The 23,310-nt window shown below is 34.5% G+C and overlaps 1 protein-coding gene across 1 annotated transcript in view; it reads right to left on the reverse strand.

Moving 5' to 3' along the window:
- PTPRQ (protein tyrosine phosphatase receptor type Q) overlaps positions 1-23,310 on the reverse strand; it is a gene marked incomplete at both ends in the record, with an annotated part of 196,344 nt that overhangs the window by 91,376 nt on the left and 81,658 nt on the right. The window lies entirely within an intron of this gene.

Here is a 23,310-nt window from a genome sequence, read left to right on the forward strand (position 1 = left end):
ATAACTCCTATTTTTAGTTAGGCAGAAAAGCAATTAGAGAAAAAGTTATTTTTAAGGAAAATTTACCTTATAGAGGAATTATTTTAAGAATTAAAAAATAGAATTTTCATAACAAGTAGAATTTCTATAATTTATTAAAATCTCTCAGCCACTAAGTTTGAACTCAGACCACCTAAAGAAAAGACAAATTTTCAAAATATTCTAACCCAAGGCAGAGACATATAGATGACTTGGTGGTTCAGGAGAAGCCTTAAGAGAAAAAGTGGCATGTGACATAGGATTTCACTGATTGTTAAGGTAGAGATTTAGAAGAAGGGTAATGTGATCTAAGTCAAGTTCAACTATTATTTACAGTTCATACTGCCAATTAAAACAGAAAGGCTACACAATAACCTGGGGATATACTGAGAGGAACTTAGAGTTTGTTAGGCAATGGAAAGCTATTGAAGTGTCAGAATGAGATGTTCAGAAGTACATTTTATCAAGTCTAGTCTGATAATTACACTACAGGAAAAAGGACAAATTTATAGATCACTGGATATGTTAAATAAAAAAGAAAGAAAATTGTAGCAAGAAGAAAGAATCATGATGACAGGAGCAGAATTTGAAGGAAGTTTAGAGATGATCTTGGTCAATTTGTCTTTTTATATCTGACCTTTATGTAGGCAGACATCCCCAAGATTTCTGGCCCCTGTACACTCACCTTTATCCAATTTTTCAACTAAGCTCTGATATAGGTGCTGATGTGAGAAAAATTTTCATCTGTAATTAAGAAACCAAATCAATTAAGGGATGCACGTGTGATGAGCACCAGGTGTTGTATGGAAGTGTTGAATCACTATTTGTACGCCTGAAACTAATATTATGCTGTTAACTAACTGAAACGTAAATAAAGACTTAACAAATAAATAAATAAATAAATAAAATAAGGATGGATTATCCAGTGAGCCTATTTTATAGACTGAGTCCTTTAAAAGCAAAGAGTTTTCTTTGTTTCATTACAAAAGAGGAAGGAACATACTCTAAGCAAGAGGCAGATTTGATATATAAAAATGTATCCATTATTGTCTTGGAAGAAGGGGCCATAGGATAGAGAATCTAGGACATCTCTAGGAACTAAGAGAAGCCCTTGGCTATTAGCCAGCCAGGAACTGGGGATCTCACACCTATCAATATAAGAAACCAAATTCTGTTGCAAGCTTGTGAGCTTAGAAGAGGACTGAGTTCCACATGAGTATACAGCTTGCTGACACCTTGAGTTGGCTTGTGGGCCTCTGGGTAAGGAATCGAAGCACAATATACCCAGACTTCTGACCTACAGAACTGTGCAATAATCAACGGGCATAGTTTTAAACCACTAAGTTTGTGATCATTTGTGACATAACGATAGAAAACTAATGTAATTTTCCTCTATAAAATGGCCAATTTCTACTTTTCTGGCCTCTGTTTAAATACATAGAGCAAAAGGAAACTCAAAGTCTTGAGGGGATCCCTTTTGAAATTTATTTTCAGATAGCTCTATTAGTTTGTACTTCATTGTTTTGAACTGATAGCCACCTTCCTCTAAATCCTAATTCTACTTTGAAAATCCACCTCAACTAGGCCTAATCTTCTTTTCAACTCTACTTCATTCCAATATGTATTCTAAAGATCTAGAAAGGTTCTGATTCTACATTCATATCAATAAAAAAGGTTGAGCAATTACTACAAAATGTGTATGACTATTCATATGTCATATATACATACAAATATCAATCTACACAAATAATTAAATACTATATTGTGTCTCTGAAGGTCTGGAGTAATGCTTGCAACAAAATAGACATTTAATAAATATTTTTAAAGCAAAGAGTAAGAAGACATAACAGGAGATTTCATTTATTTATTTTTAAAGATTTTACTTATTAATGAGAGAGAGAGCAAAAGAGCAAGAGAGTGAGAGTGGGAGGGAGGGGCAGAGTGGGAGTGGGAGAAGCAGACTCCCCACTGAGCAGGAACCCCAACATGGGGCTCCATCCCAGGGCTCTGGGATCATGACCTAAGTCTAAGGTAGGCACTTAACCAACTGAGCCACCCAGGCACCCCAGAGATTTCAATTAGATAGATGGTCAGGAAAGACTTTAATTTAATCAGAGAACTGACAGATAAGATTAGCTTTCCAGGTGAATAACATCAGGATGTGTTAAGATTCTGAGGGGAAGAAGTGTGGCACATTAGAAACACTTAAGGAACACAGCTGGGTCCACAAGGAGATGGATAAGAAGATAGAAAGCTGGAGATGTAGGTCAAAATCAGATAATGATGAATCTTCTGGATTGGATTCGAGATTTTTAGTTTTATCTCAAGTGTAGTGGGGACACTTGGGAAGTTTTCATTTGCATTAAAACTGTACCCTCTGCTCTTTCCCTATGGGAATCAGGGAGTATAAACAATACATTTCCCTCCCTTTTGAGTCCATCACCAAACACCCCTTCTGCATTTCAATTTCTTTTACCTAGGGTTTACTAAGCAACTAGGAGTGGGAAGAAAATGGGATGCGTTAGCTATCCAATGAACTGAAGAAGTCAGAGGAACTATGTTTTTCCCAATTCAGCAGAAGGGATGACTAAATGCCCATGGTTGTTCTATGACCAACTTTTATCCCCCTTGCAATGTTCAGATTTTAGGAATGAAGACTTCAATGGCAAAATTGGTTACACATAAAAATTTTCACCATATTAATACTGGTCCACAGACTCTTGGGTTTCCCAAGTAAGTATTGCAAAGAAATAAGGGTCTAAAAGAAACAAGAAGAATTATGTGTAACCTGACTAAAGGAAGAGTAACAACAATTGAGTTGCCTTCCATGTGACAGGCACAATGATGGAACCTGCACAGATAGACAGCGTCTGGCACATACAGGCACTAAGTACGTGTTGAATATATGAATAAGTTATGGTTCATTGAAACAGTCTTTTGGCTTTCAAGTGGTATAAAATTTTGTCCACATTTTCTAATCAAATATATTTAGAAAGATAAACCAGAAATAAATCTAATCTGAGCCCAAATATATAACTCATAGACAATTTTTTAAAGCAAAGCTACCTCAGTGGCACTCATAAAGACCAGCATTGATATGCAGTATCTTCTCTTTTGATGAACTGTGTGTTGAACTGGACTATTTCAAAGCAACTGCCCTATTGAATTACAGATACAAAAAGGATTACACTCATTTAAGCATGGAGAATCAGATTTCCATTCTTTGAGAATGACTAAAAACCTCAATTTTTTTCTACCCACAGATGGTACTAATTTGAACACATCATTCCATGCTTCCTGGAGTAATCACACAGCTTGCTTAGATTTTCTAAACATGACTGAACTGTGATGAAGCGATCAACATTCACTGGCAAGGTATTCCATGAATTAAATTTTTATTCATAAATTATTCTTATCTGTGAAATACTTTCATCATGGTTGAAATGAAAGTCTGTAGAACTATAGAAGTGAAATTTGTTGTAGGTTTAAATGCATGTCAGTTTTTAGTGACTATTTAGTAGGTCTCACTCAGAAGAGGAAAATGTGTATAAAGTATAATTATTCTTTAAACTTCTGAATATCAGCTGTTAGAAGTTGTCAACCTCCCATCATAAGATTCTGACAGTGGTTTGTATTGACTTCTCACTAACCTGATTAAGTATACTAATATGGAAGGCCAAGTTTCTTTAAATCTTTATTTATGACTATATATTTTTATCTTCAACCACAGATATACTTTCTTTTAAACAAAACAGATGCCTGAACAATTATATTTATAATTTATATTTATAAATCCTTAAAAAGTACCAACACAATTTTTTCCTAGTTTATCAAGAATATATTTGTCTCTACTAGTTTTAAATAATCTATAATCCTTTTAGAAACACAAGGTGCTAATGTATGATCTGAGCATATACAAATAAAATTACACTTTACCAACACTAATATAGAATGAATCAATATAAAAATAGAAATTCTTATGAAGTTGAGTGCAAAAATATTTCAGCATAGCAGATATAAATTTTGCATTAACTTGAATTTGATCAATAACATTTACTGATCATTCACATTGAACAGTGTGGGCAAGTTATTATAGTCTTAGGGAATAAGCTGCTTTTCATACATACATGGAAAGTAATTTAATAGAAACCACCACAAATAGGCAATGCCCAAAGGAAACTTTCAAGGAAAGAGAATATCTGGGGGCTATAACTTGAAGGAATAATTAAGAATCTGTAGATATGTGGAAGAAAAGATGTTCAAGGACATTGAGTATGGGAGAGATATAAGTAACTGTTACAAACTGTGAAAGTCTGGAAAGTATACTAGACTGAAGAAAAGAGTAATAAGAAAAAAAATGAGGGGGACAACAAGTGTTGTGTTGTTTGAGAAGAAAGTTTAGGTGACTACCTAAGCTCTATTAAGCAATAGAGAACAATCAACAGAGATTAACTGGTAAAGTTTAAACTTAAAGAAAAGCCTGAGCCTCCATGTAGCTAGTTATTAGGTAAAGTATAATTTAATAGAAACTGGTTAGATGTTATACATATGCAGTGTAATGCAGATTACAATAACAAACAATAATTGGGAATAGAGTTTTTTTAAAAATGGCAAAGAATATCAGCAGAATGTGTTTATTTATTGGGCAGAGAGGAGATAGGAGTAAAACATGGAATGAACCCAGTAACTGGGTCAATAGATAAAATGTACACTGTGCACTTCCTAAAGGTAGACTATGACTTGGTTCTATGTTACAGAAAATTATACAAAAGAAAAATTCAAGATTTTAAATCTCTGTAATAATAAATAAAAACAAATTAAATGAACAAGAAAATACAATAATCTCTGTTACTGAGAAGAAATATTTCTCTCTCTTCTCTCAAAAAAAATCAAATAAACAGGTTTCCATATAATTTAATGAACAATATCTTCAACAACATCCTTACATAGCAAATGCTAAGTATCTGTAAGTTGGCTCTTTCTTACAATGGCTCTCAATGTGGATGAGAGAGTAACTATCAAACATGTTTTAGTAAAACTATTTCTTCAGAGGTTCTAATTATTCAGTTCAGGCATTCTCCTAGCAGTCTAGTTTAACCTATAAATAGATTTTGGAGTAGCTTGGTTAGAATTTACCAAAATATGCTACATAAACATGATATTAGGTGGCACTATGAAACTGGGAACATGGGTTGACACATTCTTATTAGTGTGGTAAATAAAATCACCTTAAATATTCCACTTAAATGAAAGAGAACTGAGAAAGTATAAAGCAGGATAAAATTTCCTAAAATTTTTTTAAAGTGCCTGTCCTAATGAATGTATACATGGACAATTGAGGACCCAAAACTCTATGGACCATAGCTATAATAATATAGTTCTTAAATCAAGTATTACTGAATGTATAACTTATTTATAAAAATATTTCAATAAAACTTTTGTTTTGCTTTATTTTTGGATACCACTACAAAGAAAATGGGTTATATATGTTCTGTTTGGAGAGAAAATGAATTGATTTGTTTTATAAAGTCATTAGTTTGACAGCTCTATATACCAAGCTAAATAGTGAGAATGTCCATCAAAAATGACAACTTAGATTTGAAATTGTTTATCTGAAGCAGTTCTTAGGGTAGTAATTGTATAGAAGAGTTAGTTGTCTATTAAGAAAAACCCTATAACACCTGGAGATGAAATTGAATTATTGGCACTAATGAAGAAATGGGAAATATATACTGGTTTGTGGGATTTACTTGAGGATGGATATGAGTAAATGACATGTTAGTTTCATATCTTGTTAACATGAATAGAGATATCTTGGGAGGAGAAGATTGGGTTAGCCTAAGAAGTCAAGAGAAGCTAATTTGGCATAAATAAGCATCAATAAGCTTGGAAATCATAAGAGTGAATAAACACTTAAGGGGCATATTTGTATATATAGTATCACCACAGCAAATGATAAAGAACTGAGTCTCTATCAAGTTAGTAGTTAAGGGGCAGTGAAGTGGGATGGGAAAAAGAAATCATAAAAAAACTCAGTCAATAGTGTCTGGCTTATACTGATACTTGAGAAATATTTGTTTAACAAATAAATAAATAATTGAGCAAACGAATGGATGGTCGTATGTACCAATTTCAAGAAGAAAGTGTCACCAGTGCTGTAACCAATGTTGATTGATGAACAAGTATCACCAATGCTGATTGTAATCAAATGCTACTTAAAACTATTCCTGTTTTCTAAGGATTGTGGCTGTACAGAAAACCCTGATAGACTAAAATGTACAAAAGGAGTCCTGGTTCTAGAGTTTGGGGAAAGCTCTATAAAAGAAAAAGAAGAATTTGGAGTTTTCCAGGATTCTGTGAGACACACACACACGCAGAATCAAAGAAGAGATGAAAAGAGATGAAAACAACTGACAGAGGAGAAAGGATGAAAGGATGGGGTGAGATTGGAGACTCTGTGAAATAATGTAGTGAATAGAAAAAATCCCTGATTGTCAAAATATTTTTAAGAACAAAAATATATACTGTTTATTTTAGAGTCATGCATTTTATTGCAATGTAAACCTCCCCTCTGTGTGCTTATCACAAAATATTCAGTAAGGCTATTTTTACATAAAAGTGTTCAGTATGACTAGAATTGTCAAAATCATGCAAAAAATAATTTTGCAGAAGCAGCAAAATATCAAAACATTCTACTGCCCAAACACAGGAAGTTTGAGGATCTGTTCTGATGGTACAGCAATAGTTTGTATCAGACTAATTCTACAGATAACAACTACGCACTCTGGAGGGAACAAAGAAGCATATAAACGGCTTTTGGCTTGAGGTATTAGGGAATGGCATATGAAACTGCCAAAATAGTTGGAAAAGGAGGGAGCCAAAGAGGGGTTAGACCTAAATTCTGGGTCTAAACTCCTCTGAAATCCTTGGCTAATCTCTTAATCGTTCGTGTATGAAGGACACACTGAGGAACATGGTGGAAAGAAATGGATGCAAAACTGAGTAGAAATTTTAGTTGCTTCCCAGTGCAGAGAAGACAGAATTTGGAGTTTCAATTCCACCAAAGTAAGGGATTGGTAAATAGCATAGGCCTCATACAAAATCCTAAAATGGCCCATACAGTTAACTTTACTCTATATCCCAGGAGTAGGGAATTTCCTCTGTAAATAATGGAGAAATCAAAATCACACATTCACAAAATTGTTACTCAGTAATTTAATAGTCTGGTAGAATAAAAACCAACACTCTTCAGAACAAGATAGCAAAATCCAGAGCTTCTGCAAAACATCACCAACAATGTCCAATGTAAGTTCAAAGATTACTGGGTAAGCAGGAAAATTACTAGTGACAGGAAAATGTAACTCATAGGAGGAAAAAGTGCTCAATAGAAAGAGATCATAGAATAACTCAGGTGGAGGAATTAGAAGAAAATGAATTTCAAACAATATAAATATTTTATTTGACTTAACAGAAAATACAATCATAATTAGAAACCAAATAGGGAATTTCAGGAGAGGAATAGATATAAGGAAACACTAAACTAAATAAAAACTCTAGAACTTAAAAATACATCTGAACTGGATTTATTTAACACCAGTGTAAAAATAGGAGAAGATAGTCAATAAACTTCATAAAACATCAACAGAACTCCACTTTGAAGAACATAGGAAAAAAAGCGAAAAAATTTTAATAAAACCTCAGTCATTCAAAGAATGATATCAAGAGGTTATAATTGGAGTCTCAAAATTGGATAGAAGAGGGAAGAGAAATATTTGAAAAAATAATGGCCAAAAATTTCTCAAATTTCAGAAAAATATTAATTTACCAATACAAAAAGCTAAACGGACCCTTAGCAAAACAAGTGCAACAAAGTACACTAGCCATATCACTGACAAACTGCCTTAAAGAAAAGTGCCAGAAAAAATAACATGTATCACAAACAAAAGAATGACATCTTTAAAGGGAAAAATACTTAGGGAGAGGGTGGGGAGAAACTACCTTTCCAGATTTTTATATCTGGAATTATCTAAAATAATTCCATTTTTGAGTAAATAATATCTGAGAGAATTTGTCGTGAGCATACCTGCACTAGGACAAAGTCTTAACAAGGTTAAAGGGAAAGGACACTAGATGTGTGACACTGGGTGAAATGACACTATAATAAAGAACACCAAAAACAGTAATTACATAGAAAAGATATGTGGTCTTTTCTAAATTTACATAAATCTACTGGTAGATTTACTGGGAAGTAAAAATAAATTGTGGGGTTTACAATTACATATATGTAAATTATTTATATGGATATCAAATGCATGACATGAATAACACAAAGTATGGCAAAAAGCATTGAACTGTACTTTTGCAACTCCATGGAGTAGGGGGATGGGAGAAGGAGGGACTGAGGGAGAGAGAGATTCTTAAGCAGGCTCCACACCCAGTGCAGAGTCCAACATGGGGCTTGACCTCACAACCCTGAGATCATGACTTGAGCCAAATTCAAGAGTTGGATGCTTAACCTACTGAGCCACCCAGGTGCTCCTGCAACTCCATTTATTTTATGTGAAGTTGTATGATATTAAGTAGCTATAAGAACCCAAATAATCCTATTATAATTCCCTTGAGCAGCCACTAAATACTAATAAGACAAAGAAGTACAGCCCAAAATACAACAGATGAATTAAAATAGAAAGCTGAAACTATTCAATTAACCCAAAGGAAGGCAAGAAAGAAAGAAGGGAGGAACTAAAAAAGAGATAAGACAAAGAGAAAACAAATAGTAAACAGTAGAACTAAACTCAACAAAATTAATAATGACTTTAAATATAAATAGATTAAATGCTCCACTTAAAAAGCAGAGATTGATGTTATACTGAACTGATGAATCATTGAACATTATATAAAAAAACAATGATGTACTATACCGTGGCTGATTGAATTTAAATTAAAAAAATTCTTGTATAGTAAAAAAATAAACATTAAAAAGCAGAGACTGTCAGTCAAAATAAAAATAAATGGTCCAATAATATGCTGTCCACAAGAAGCATACTTTGCTGTCACTATGCACATAGTTTAAATATGATACAAATAATTCAAAAGTAAGGTTAGAAAAAGATGTATGATGCAAACAATAAACTAAAGAGCATATGCCTATATTAATATCAAACAAAAAACTTTGAAGATAAGGAGTATTCCCAAAGATAAAAGAGATAGTTATAATGATTAAAGGGTCAGTTAGGGAATTATAACAATCATAAATATGTATATGTTTTAAAAAGAAGAAACACTGAAGTACATGAACCAAATATTGACAGAACTGAAAGAAGAAACAGACAAATCCACAATCATCGTGGTATATTTTAACATTCCCTTCTCAATAATTGATAGAATAATTAGGCTAAAATATGGTAAGGATATAGATTTGCAAAACATTTGCAAACACAATGAATTAATACAGAGAACATTATGGCCAACAACTGAAGAATATACATTATTTTCAAGTGTGCATGGAAGAATATTCAACAAAATAAATCATATGCAGAGCGATAGAAAATTTCTCAACAATTTTTTTAAAGATTTTATTTATTTATTTGACAGGCAGAGATCACAAGTAGACAGAGAGACAGACAGAGAGAGAGGGGGAAGCAGGCTCCCTGCTAAGCAGAGAGCCCGATGAGGGGCTCGATCCCAGGACGCTGAGATCATGACCTGAGCCGAAGGCAGAGGCTTTAACCCACTGAGCCACCCAGGCACCCCATTCTCAACAATTTTTTGAAGATAAAGTCTTAAAGATATATTCTCAGACAATAATGGCAATAAATTAAAAGTTGATGACATGAGAATATCCGGAAAAGTGCCAAATAATCAGAAATCAAACATATTTTTATGTAACCATGGCACAAAGAATAAATTGCAAAGGAAATTAGAAAATATTTTTATCTGGAAGTAAAAAACTAAAATTTTTGATATAAAATTATCAGAAGGAGACATCACTATGATTATAATTGAAAAGAAGAGAGGTTTAAAATCATTTTGCTAAGTGAAATAAGCCAGATTCAGAAAGGTATAGATAAGTCTGAAATCTAAAAAAGTCAAACTCATAGTAAGAGGATTTAGCATCATTAATCATCACTGATATGAAAATAAAACTTACAGCAAGATAGAAATTCTTTATATGAAGTAGAATGTCTGAAATTATAAAGACTGTTAACACCAAATTCTGCTGGTACTGAGAATTAGAACTCTCATATATTACTGTTAGGTATGTATTTAAAACAGTACAACCATTTTAGAAAACTGCCAGTTTCTTGAATACAAACACATAAACTATGACCCAGCAATTCCACAAGAAAAGATTTAAACAAAAATATCTATAATGCTTTCATTCATAACACTTAGTTTAGAACAACCTACATGACCAGAAAAACAGACACACAAATAATGGAATAGTCATATAATGGAAAAGTATTTAATGGTAAAAAAGAACAAATTAGTAAAACCCTCAAGAATATGGGTTTCACAATTAAGTTTGAAGAAACAAACCAGAAATGAAAGAGTACATACAGCTCAAGAACAACTGAAAGTAACTTTTGCTGATTGAAATCAGGACAGTGGTTGCCTTTGAGAGTGGGTGTCCAAGGGAATTTTCTGTGGGAGATGGAAATGTTCTATATGTTGTTGAGTGGTGTTACATGGGGGGTACGCATTTGTGGAAAACCACTGAACTGTATGCTTAACTTCTGTGCACTTCATTTTATATAAAATAATTTCCCACATGTAAAAAACATAAAAAAGAAAACATAGAAACATGAAAAGGAAAAAGATTTCCCATAAAAGTATAGCAGTGATATCTAAAATAAGTTACATATTACATCCCTGAAGAAATTTAAAATATTAGACATTAGGGGCACCTGGGTGTCTCAGGGGGTTAAAGCCTCTGCCTTCGGCTCAGGTTATGATTCCAGAGTCCTGGGATTGAGCCCTGCATTGGGCTCTCTGCTCAGTGGGGAGCCTGCTTCCCTCTCTCTCTGCCTGCCTCTCTACCTACTTGTGATCTCTGTCTGTCAGATAAATAAATAAAATCTTAAAAAAAAATACTAGACATTAATACTTTCTAGTTAATGTTTTATAAATCTAGCTGTTAGTGGGATAAAACAAGGAGCTTTGTTGTATTTTTCATATATTCATACTAGAGAAGAAGCCTTACAGATTAGTTCAAGTAGTCAACGAACACTTTCAACTTCAACTATCTTCTGGCAATTGTTCAATCTTCAAGCAAAGTTCCTACTAGTACTTGTGAGAATAGCATTCTATCCAGCTTTCAAGGAACATGTCTTATACAGATAACCATTTCTCTATAATGATATCCTAAATATAAAGTTAGTTTGAAATTTTAAGTCTAAACTTTAAAAATGTTAAACTTTTCTTACATAACAAATATTAATGTAGTTGTGTTTAAAAAATCACAAGTAGGATCGTGTTTAAAAAAAAAAAATCCTTTCTAAAGCAGGCTAATTTAATTACCAACAAACCAGAAAATTAGGCTACTGAGTTTTAATGTATCTTTTAATTGGTATAGATTTCATTATTGTGATCCATAAGGAATAACAGTTATTATCTTTCTAACATTCGTTGCAAATTGTTTTTAAGGTAATAATTTTTCATAATAAGGTAACCAGACACAGAACTAATGGGTGATTTGAGGGTGCAATGAATACTGGGTGGTGAAAATTCAAATTATAATGATAACATTAATATACTAAGAATCATTATTTCTTTACTTGAATTTTGGAAGTGTTTAATCACATGGTAGCTGCTATTTATGCATGCCTTATTTTATAAAATAGTTTCCTGACCAAAAGTTATTTTCTTACACACCACGAAACTTGTAATATTTGAAGTTCATTAAGGGGAGGTTAACAATAACAATTTGTTCAAAGCTTTTTTTAATATTCATATTGTACTATTTTAAAATTGAATTTAAATGTAGCATTGTTAATGAAATTTGGCTATCACTAAAAGTCATTTATTTTACATTTCAGAATTTTTACACTGTTCATAAATGGTTTCCTCTGATGCTTATAATCTCACCGAAACAACAGGCACATTCCTAAAGCTTTCAAGTAATAGGGTTACTAGAGATAAAGAAAGAAGTCTCTCGCATGCACACACACACATCCTTAATTTACTTAAAAAAGAAAGTAAAAGAGAAAAAGAAAAAAAAATAGAGTGAAATGGGGGAGGAGGTTGATATGTAGAAGCTGTTATGAAAAGTACCAGCTACAGCTGCATAGGACAGGAATGGAAAATAGGGTAATAAGATATGCCCCAGTTCTTAAATAAGTTAATAAAAATGCTGCTTGAAGAACAGCTGTCTTTAGCTGGAGCTGGGATGAAGAAAGGAGTAATGCCAGGAGTGTGCTTAGTGAAAGGTATTAGAGCATCCGTGGGGTCAAGGAGAATCATGCAGAGTAACTCCTATTCAGTTTTTAGGAATGGAATTACTTTTAAAAGGAGTTTTAAATTTATAATTTAGAATTTGAAACCTAAGACAACTTCACAAAGCCAAACATCACACCTTTGGAACGAATCCAAGATAAAAAAAAAAATGTGATACATGTTTAGGAACTCTAAAAATTCACAGAATGTCTACAGTATTTTACATAGTAAAATATTGGTATTAAAGGTAAGCACATATCTGATGATAGAAATTGATTATTCCTTAATTTTAAATCTGTATTTGGGCAAAAGTCTGTATATAGTTTTATCATAAATGTATCTGCACAAATTAATGAGGAAATTCATGTAATGGACCTCAATCTCCTCACCCCATAAGAATTTTGTTCAGATATTGTGAGATAATGGAAGAAAACGACTCTAATTTCAATAAATACAAATGTTTCATTGAATTTTTAAGGTAAGGGTAAATAAGAAGAGTTCTGGATCAGTGGTCATTCTGCTAATAATTAGTTATAGCTCACTGAACAGACGCTTAACCTGTGTGCTTCATTTCCCACGTCTGCCAAATGAATGACTGAATGAGGTCATCTCTGAAGTTCGATGAAGATATAAAATTATATAATTCTAAATTTTAAAAGCACAAGAAATAAATTTGTTTCATCATAGTCTTCCCATAGTCTCTAGCATACTACTTCATATGTATTAAATAACATCATCTTGAGTAGGTGGATAAAAAGGGTACCATGCATGATATTAAACACGTTTAGAATTTTTGCTGGAAGTATTTTTGCTGGAAACATCTTTGCTGCATAACTAATTGGCTGGAAGGCAACTCTGCCATAAAGGATAAAATCATGAAAAATAAAAGAGGGATATTCATTAAAAAGGACATAATGAAACATTAAAAATGAATGATAGAATTTGAAAGACTTTATTGTAAAACACTAAATATCTGAATACATTAAAAATGTATAGTGTCGATTTGTGGCAATACTTCAGAAATAATGGATTTTATTTTTTGGAGTGTACCTAAGCACTTGTCATCAGTAAAGTTTTTCATCCATCGTATCACGTAGGCTTTTGTTTGTTGATTTATCTTCATGTACAGTATCTCATTTTTTTTTTCCTAAAATTTCTTCCTTCACTAAAGGATATATCAGTTTCCAAATACTGGAATGCATTTTTGTAAGTGAGCTTTGTCTTTCATTGTGAAAACCTTCCACACTGTTGTTTGTTCTTGGGATTTTGTCACATGCCCACTGATAGATGTTCTAAAGTTCTTTGGGAAGTGTGGGTTCAAAACTCTGTGCCATTCTACAGACCACCATGGGAACTGGCTGAGATTTATATCATATAAAAATGGGAGAACTGTAACAATAGAGAAATGAAACCAAACTGTCAAGCAGCTGATGAAATGAACCATCAAATCAAACTGTCAGCCCGTTATTTTTATCTTTTTCAGTGAAATTTCCTTACAGAGTGGAAATGATCTGATTGTGGTGAAAATGCTTACAGCAAAGATGCTTACTTAGAACCATTAAATATATCCCCGTATGACCTTCTGCTTTGGAGAAGATGGAGTAGATGTATTCTCGCTACTCCTTCCACTACCTGCAACTAAAACCGCGGACATTAAATATGAATATTTAAATATAAATATTTAAATATTTAAATTTAATGTAAAGTGAAGACACTCAAAGGTGGAGAGAAGGCAGAGGAACTAGGGAAATCAGTACCCAAGAAACAGCACAGTGGTGAGTTCTCTGGGTTTTCTTTTTGCCTCATACATCCCTGAGGCCAGCAATCTGGAAAAGCCAACTAGCTGAGGCCAAGAAAGTCCCAATAAAAGCCTGCTTTCTCTAGGCAAAAAACCACGTTGCTTAGCAAGACAAAAACTTTTAGACAGTAACAGCTCTACCCAAAACCACAGAAGAAAACTGTGGCTCCACCTCCTCACATACAGCAAAGGTCAAATGGGGAACCTAGTCTCCTGCCCTAGCTACTAAGGCACGCCAGCCATCTTTGATAGGGTGAAGTTGGAGTCGACAGAATAAGAAGCTAGAACTTCTACCCTTTCCAGAAGTAACAAGACCCCTCCCCCATGTCAGTGGAGAACCCATGTGGGAGCATAATGAGGAACTCCTATCCTTCCCAGCTAGGGCCAGGAGGCCTCCTCAGTAGAGGCCTAGTGGGCAGCCCTCTTTCCTGTGCCCACTCAGCATTCTTCCCTGGGGTGTCAGCAGAGGGTGAGGGGGGAACTTGGATTCCTACCCCCACCTGCCAGGAATGGAGAGGTGCCCTCCCTTTCCCTACCAGAGTGGGTCACAGGAAATCATTATGCATATAATGGCCTTGATAAGTATAGGACTATTCACATACTAGGTGGGCTGTGGAAACTGTGTTTTTTTAACAAAGAGTTTATTTCACCTAAGGTATAAAATTTTTGTGTGTGAAGCTGTTGGTATTATTTCCTTATTATCTTTTTGATGTTAGTAATGTCTATAGTAGCTTCATTCCTAAATACTGGTAATTTGTGTCTTCTTTATCTTTGCCAGGATTGTTAGGGGTTTGTTAATTTTAACTTTTGTGAATTTTAAATTTTACTTCTTATAACTGCATATGAATCTACAACTATGTCAAAATAAAGTTTAATTAAAAAAATATATTCCAGAAGACACTCCTTTCTTAGATAGTTTGCCATATAATTGTCTAAAAATAATTTTATAACCAAAAGTTTCTATTTAAGGTTCCCAAAGTACACATATTAAGTGTTTACTGCGTGTTTATCACTTTTCTAGAACTGTGTACTGATTGATTGGTTGATTCATTCAATCTTCATAATGTATTTATTGAGTATCACTGAATTCCAGACACAATTCTGGACATTGGAAATAGCTGTAAACTACACAAAGAAAAATCCCTATCCTCACAGAACGTGCATTATAATGAGGACAGACCCATAGACAATGCCATGTACAATACAGAAAAGTAAAGCAGATAAAGAGGATAGAAAATTCTAGCTGGGAGGAGGTTCAATTATAAATAAATCAGATCCTCTTTAAAGAGGTGGCATTTGAGGATAAATTTTCAAAAGATAAAGGAGGAGATAATACATAACTAGGGGAAGAGAATGATTGGTTAAAAATGGACCCTCTGGGCCACTGAAATGACTATGTATTTTATTCTTTGTGACTTGGGGGGGGGGATCAGTAACTATGTAATGAACAAATTCTTCTTCTAAAAATTACTGCAGTCTTTTAGGACAATGGTCAAAAAACAATCACTATTTTTAGAGTTACTTATGTCACTTCCTATTTTAAATTTAGCAGAGTTCTCATTTTTTCCATGATATTATATTCAAACTTCTACTACAAATATGCAAAACTAAGAGCAAAATAAGGCCCACTTAAGTTATTCAACCTCCCCTCCTACACTCTTTCCAATACAATGCATCCCACTCTAGTCAGGTTTCCACCTGAGCCTGTCCCTACCCCCTACACTTTTTTTTAAAGGTCTTATTTATTTATTTGAGAGAAAGACAGAGATAGTAATTGAGATAGGGAGAGAGAGCATGAGCTGGGAGGAGAGAGAGAAGCAGGCTCCCACAGAGCAGGGAGCCCCATGCAAGGCTCTATCCTAGGACCCTGGGATCATGACATGAGCCGAAGGCAGAAGCTTAACCAACTGAGCCACGCAAGCACCCTTCAGCCTGATCCCATTCCTTTATCCCACTGTGTGTCTTAGAATTCATATTTACTTCCTTCTCTCTTTTAATCTCACTATTCTTGAATAGTGATGGTGCCACAGGATGGCTTACCATGAGTGCCTTAGCATACCCACAATCTTCAGCTCTCCCTACCATTCATATAGGTCAAATAAAATGAAGAATGTTCTTTGACATGTAATATGACATTTTCTCAAAGCACATTGAGGAACAACAAAGAAGGATATTTCAAAAACTTGGCTCTTTTATTGATCTGTATCAGATTATCTAAGTAAACACTAGTATAACTGCCTATGAAATTCAAGTTTCAAGACCATATCATTTCCCATTAGGTTACTGAATCTAAGCTTCTTATACAAAGAAATGCTGAAGCTGCCAATGAGCAACATCTAATTTATATTCCATTTCTTCAATACAGCTTTCAGTAAAATCTATTTCTAATCTTTAATGTAGCTTTCAATAAAATCTCTTTCCTATTTGATTTAATCTTCAATCCACACAATTGATTAACTATTAATATAGTTTCATATTTAATTGCTTTATATGTATTGGATATGTCTTTACAATAATGGTGATGTTATTTGGAAGCACACAGCAGAGATCACTGATGCTATTTGGGATACAAACTTGAATCTTGAACCCTAAACACAGAGCCTGAAAATGGTAAGTATTAAATAAGTATTTATTGGTCAAATTTCCACACTACAAGTGTAAAAGGTTACTTCTGACCTGATATTCACTCTTAAGAGAAGTATCATATTTAATACTTAAGTCTGTATGAGGGATATTTTGTAAAACACTTGAATTTCAATTAGAGTAGCAATGCTAATAGCTATTTCTTTCTGATCTGTGACAGGCAACTATAATGGTTTTCATGCTTTCAGCAATTACTGACTAGTAAGTAGAATGTGTCAATTCACTTACTTAAGAACAAATAGGAGCATTCAATTTTCCTACATGCTTGACTTCTCATCTCAACTAAGGTGATGGATAAGGAGAACAATGTCAGTGGGATGCAGATAAAGGAAAAAGTGAACTTTTGAATTACTGCATTAGTTTGCAACCCTGAGAAACATTCTTACCACCCACATTCAGTCTATTAAATGGTATTTGAGAATGGTATGCATTCTTATAAGTGATATAAATATTTTACATTTTTAAAAACCTGGTAAATGGAAACAAAATTTAGTTGTAATGACAGCTTGCCCAGTAATCTCTGCACTGCTCAGAGAGGTCCACAGAATAGGGATGCAAATAAAATGCATGACAGGTAAATATTTCTTAAAAGTTCTCAGGGGAACTGCAGTCAGCACTTTGCAGAAGAGGATTGAGAGTAAAATATATATTAATATAGATAATTTATTAAAATACATATTATGTATGAACATTACATATAATTTTACTAATATGTATAATAATGTACATATATTATATATATTATATACTTCAAATGCAAACATATATGCATATGTTTATTATGCCATATATGGTTTTTTCCAAATAATCAACAGTAGAAGAAAAAAGAAAAACAAGGAAATTGAACACATTCCAATTCAATCATACTGTTCCATTAATATATTTGCTAGCTCAAAGGAAACAGTCAACAAAACAAAGAGAAAACCCGTGGAATGGGAGAAGAAATTCGCAAAGAACACTACAGACAAGGGGCTGATATCCACGACCTATAAAGAACTCCTCAAACTCACACACAAAACAGGTAATTACATCAAAAAATGGGCAGAAGACATGAATAGACACTTCTCCAAAGAAGACATACAAATGGCTAACAGACACATAAAAAAAATGTTCATCATCATTAGCCATCAGGGAGATTCAAATAAAAAACACATTGAAATACTACCTTACTTACACCAGTCAGAATGGCCAAAATTAACAAGACAGTAAACAACATGTGTTGGAGAGGATGTGGAGAAAGGAGAACCCTCTTACACTGCTGGTGGGAATGCAACTTGGTGTAGCCACTTTGGAAAACAGTGTGGAGATTCCTTAAGAAATTAAAAATTGAGCTACCCTATGATCCTGCAATTGCACTATTGAGTATTTACCGAAAAGATACACATGTAGTGAAAAGAAGGGCCACCTGTACCCCATGTTCATAGCAGCAATGGCCACAGTCGCCAAACTGTGGAAAGAACTAAGATGCCCTTCAATGGACGAATGGATAAAGAAGATATGGTCCATATATACAATGGAGTATTATGCCTCCATCAGAAAGGATGAATACCCAACTTTTGTATCAACATGGACAGGACTGGAAGTGATTATGTTGAGTGAAATAAGTCAAGCAGAGAGAGTCAATTATCATAGGGTTTCACTTACTTGTGGAGCATAAGGAATAACATGGAGGACATTGGGAGATGGAGAGGAGAAGTGAGATGGGGGAAATTGGAGGGAGAGACAAACCATGAGAGATGGTGGACTCTGCAAAACAAACTGAGGGTTTTGGAGAGGAGGGGGTCGGGGGTTGGGTGAGGCTGGAGGTGAGTATTAAGAAGGGCACATATTGCATGGAGCATTGGTGTGGTGCATAAACAGTGAATTATGGAACACTGAAAAGAAATAAAATAAAATAAAATTAAATATAATTATATTTATATTTATATTTATATTTATATTTATATTTGCTAGCTCAGTGGACTTCCAGTGGGTTCCTATACATACCTGATATCTTCTGTTGGACAAAAATGAATGAAGAAATCATTGCTGAAAATAATACTCCTAAAAACTACAAATGTGTATTTTACCTTCCCTCAATTGAGTTTTGGTCATCCAAGGGATGTAGATAATTCTTCTCTCTTGATACTAAAGTACTGAACTTGGAAGAGCTTTGAATAAATCCAAACTCTAAAATTATCTTCCAAGAGAAAAAAAAGTTTTAAAAACTCAATATTAAATCACATTGACTAAGATTTGAAAATAATATGAATAAGTACATGTATTTTGATCTAATATGAGATTCTAAAAGTTTAGTCCTGGTTGCACATGAATTTGCTGTAATATTTTTATTGGTACATATGATATATTTTGACATAAAACACTGTTTAAAGTACCAAGGTTTGGGACCATCATCTATATTTGCCCTATTCCAACATGCTTAACTGTGACAATGGAACCAGCTTAGATGCCAAACAGTGATCTTCTCATAAATTTAGTCATCATGATGCATGTTTAACTGTGCCCAGATATGCCCAAGTTTACACTGAGAAAAATACCCAATAATCCCTGGAAGGAATGTTAAGGTCAGACACCAGGCAGTGAGAGAGTGAGCCAAATTTGATTTTACTTTATGTCAAAAATAAGTACAGAGTCAGTGACTCAGAGCTGACTATACACCATGACCAATCTTAGACCACTATAAATTAGAAGTTTGCAACAGCTATAAAACTGTTTCCATTCTGAACAATGAATCTCCAGTTCTAACTAATATCTAATCAACAAACAATTCATGTGAACCCAGATAAAAGCAAAGTATTTACCTAACAAATATTGTAATCAGAAATATAATTACATCCTAGACCTGAAACTTAAAGATGAAAAAATTGCTTAACTATTTTTGAAGTACCAATTAATACTTTGTTTCATGTGAATGACTCTCCTTAATTAAAAATACTTCTACATTTGCATGGGAGAAAATATCTGTAATTCTGCCTGGTGAAAATGTAGAAAGAATATTTTTAAAAGATTTTATTTATTTATTTGTCAGAGAGAGAGAGCGAGAGAGAGAGCGAGCACAAGCAGGTGTAGCGGTAGAGGAAGAGGAAGAAGAAGCCTTCCTACTGAGCAGGGAGCCCCATGTGGGGCTCAATCCCAGGACCCTGGGATCAACATTTGAGCCAAAGGCAGATGCTTAACCATCTGAACCACCCAGGTGCCCCTAGAAATGATATTCTGCAATGGGATAAAAACCCTTATGGAAAATGATAAAGTTCATAACAAAACAATTCATTTCTTTCTTCTACAAACATGTGAGTACCTATAATTCCCAGGGTATCTGCTAGGAACTGTGAGTAAAACAAAGACAAACTAGACATAGACCCTGCAAGCAAAAAGTTTACAATGGAGTAGAGTGCATGTCTAATTTCAGCATTGTTCTACCCACATATCTTGTTTAAATGCAGACTTGTTGTGAGTCTTATTTTCCAAATTCTGACTCCTTAGATCTGGAGTAGGGTCTCAGGGATATACATTCAGATGCAGGGAGTTAGAAATATAAACTTTGAAAAGAATTTGTCTTCAGTAGTGAGTGAGTACATCACCCACAGTACCATATATCTAATATCTGCCTAATTCATTGATTTAGATTCCTTTCAGCTTTCACTCGTGGTCTTCTAACCCTGAGTTAAGATCAAATTCAAATATATATATTTTTTACAAAGACCTGTACCTTGCATTCAGGTGTCTCTTTATCAAATGCAGGTTGCTATTTTGATTACATGTCTCAGTCCTACTAACTGAACTTCTGCTTTGTTCTTGTGATGAAGCAGTCACCCTGAGTACCAATGGACTCAATAATGAGTCTTCAGCCTCATTTTCAGTCTTGAACCTCTCATTTATCAGAATTATTGTCCTGTCTTTTTTCCAGTTCTCTGAGACTCAGTTCCTGTCCAATGATCAAGACCACTGTACCTGGTTCTAGACCATCTGCCTGGATTTGAACATATTTCCTTCTTCCAGATTCTACATAGCAATGGTCTGCTGCCCACTTACTAGGCAACTACCTATCACTCTTTTTTGAACCTCTCTGACACTTCCTGTCCTCACTGCTACATATCACCAACCATCAAAGTTCATGAGTAATCTACTCCAGTACCTCCCCAGATTTAAACATCAGATCACCTAAAGAGATGCTTAACAGATTCTTGGGCCTGAACTCCTGAAGATGTGATTCAGCAAGTCAGGAGTGAAGCCTGTGGTTTTAAAGCTTGGCATGTCATTGAAGAATTTAAAACACACACTCACACACACACCCTCTCTCTCTCTCACACACACACCCTCTCTCTCTCTCTCTCTCACACACACACACACTCACACTTAAATTGGGCTTTTATGAATGAATACAGTTTTGTGTGACCTAGAAAAGGAAAAGGACCATATAGCTACAGGAAGCAAAACAATTTGATCACGAGAAAGTGTTGGATATGTTTAAAAAGAGAGAGTCTAATCAATTATTAGCCCATAGCAAGTAGTGAGAGGTTAATAAATGTTCTTTGAATTGAATACTTCAAGTCTAATATACTGAAAAAATGAAGTTTGGCTAGAGGCATCAGCTAGATGAGGAAAAGCAGTGGAGGGACATAAGAATGAAAAACTAGACAGAAGTCAGATTCTAATTGTTGATAAATTCTGGGATGAATTTTCTTTCTTTTCTTTTCTTTTTTTTTTTTTTAAGATTTTATTTATTTATTTGACAGAGAGACAGCAGGAGAGGGAACACAAGCAGGGGGAGTGGGAGAGGGAGAGGAAGGCTTTCTGCTGAACAGGAGCCTGACGCAGGGCTCGATCCTAGCTCCCTGAGATCATGACCTGAGCCAAAGGCAGACCTTAACAACTGAGTCATCCAGGCGCCCCCAGGATGCATTTTCTAGACAACAAGAATAAGTAAAACCTTTGGAGTATCCTGGACCATCTCCTACAACTTGTGGCTTTCATTCTTAACTCTATGCTTCAAATCTATATGTTTAACTTTTACCCTCAGATAATAAACTTTAACTGCCAACACGCAAATGCTCTAAACTGTGTATGAGAGACAATTCAGTCAACGTAAGAGGGTAGGAAGAGAAGACTGATGAGCAGGTTGGATGAGTGTGTGTAGTAAGGCTACCTTAGGGTATTATTATAGGAAGCAATGAGACTATGATGCAAAATGGGACAGTCAAGTTGGAGAAGAAGGAGCAGAGTGCAGAACCATGGCAGAGACTGAATTGATCTGATTTTATGCAGAAAAGATGGGAGTAAGAATCACATATAAATATGAGGCTTGGTGTCAAAATGATTAGAAAGTACAGGCATAGAAAAGTAGGGAAGAGAAGAATTCATGTAGTATAAATTCCATGTGAAAATATTTAGGGTTGATATGCCAACCAGTTCCTTAGCTGAAATTTTCTAATAATTTATGTGGGTGTATTGGTGTGTATGTGTGTGTGTGAGAGAGAGAGGTGGGAAAAAATGCAGGAGAAGGTATATTAAATTGACGGAATAATGTTCTAGAGGAGATATGATATTGAAACCGATTTCTGAAATGAGAAGTCAATGACACCCCTGAGAGGCTATCTGGAAAGCATAAATGAAGATATGAGCAAATTCTGAAGGAGGTTAAGTCAGTATCACAATATAATAAAATGAATAACCACATCAAATATAGATGATAACATGGGTAGATTATGTTCAAAATGAGAGAATAATTCTGCTATGGAAAATTGAAAGAGTATGAACAAAGGATATGTAGAAGATTATGGGGCAACTAGGAGAGTTAGAAAAGGTGAATTTATAGCTGAAACAGGTAAACCATTTCTGTTTTTTTATAGCACTATTCTTCAGCCAGCATCTAGTGAAAACAAACTGTGGAATCCCCTCAGCGTTGGGAACCCCCTGGAAGATGAGTCACAATGGCATGGTATGAGATATAAAGAGTAAGAGGCGGCATTGCTGAAAAGCATCCATTCCAGCTGAACAGTGGGAACACTGAAGTCTGAAGAAGTGTTGCATTGGAAGAATGAAAAGGAAAGGATACTGATCAGGATGCTGAAACCAGGGAGAAGGCACACCATGTCTCAAAGTTCTGCAGTTTACTACCTCAAGGATAGAGAAATGGAGTAAAATTGGGTGATGCTGATTTCAAAAGGAGTAAGGAATTACAAGATGCTACCAAGATAATAGCTTTGGATGTGCTAGAAGTAAACAATTATGCCATTACCCACAGTCCCTGTTGGAACTTCCAGGAAAGTAATTATCAGGAAGGAATCAGACTTACATGTATATGAGCAGGTACAATACTGGAGAAGGTAGAAGGATGAAGGAGATTATGACGTAGGTCAGATCAGTGTTGGGGAAGGCAAGAGTTTTCTTCTTTGTGGACTAGAGCTTAGTGAACT

Source organism: Martes martes, assembly GCF_963455335.1.
Source record: "Martes martes genome assembly, chromosome: 8".
Taxonomy (NCBI): Eukaryota; Metazoa; Chordata; class Mammalia; order Carnivora; family Mustelidae; genus Martes; species Martes martes.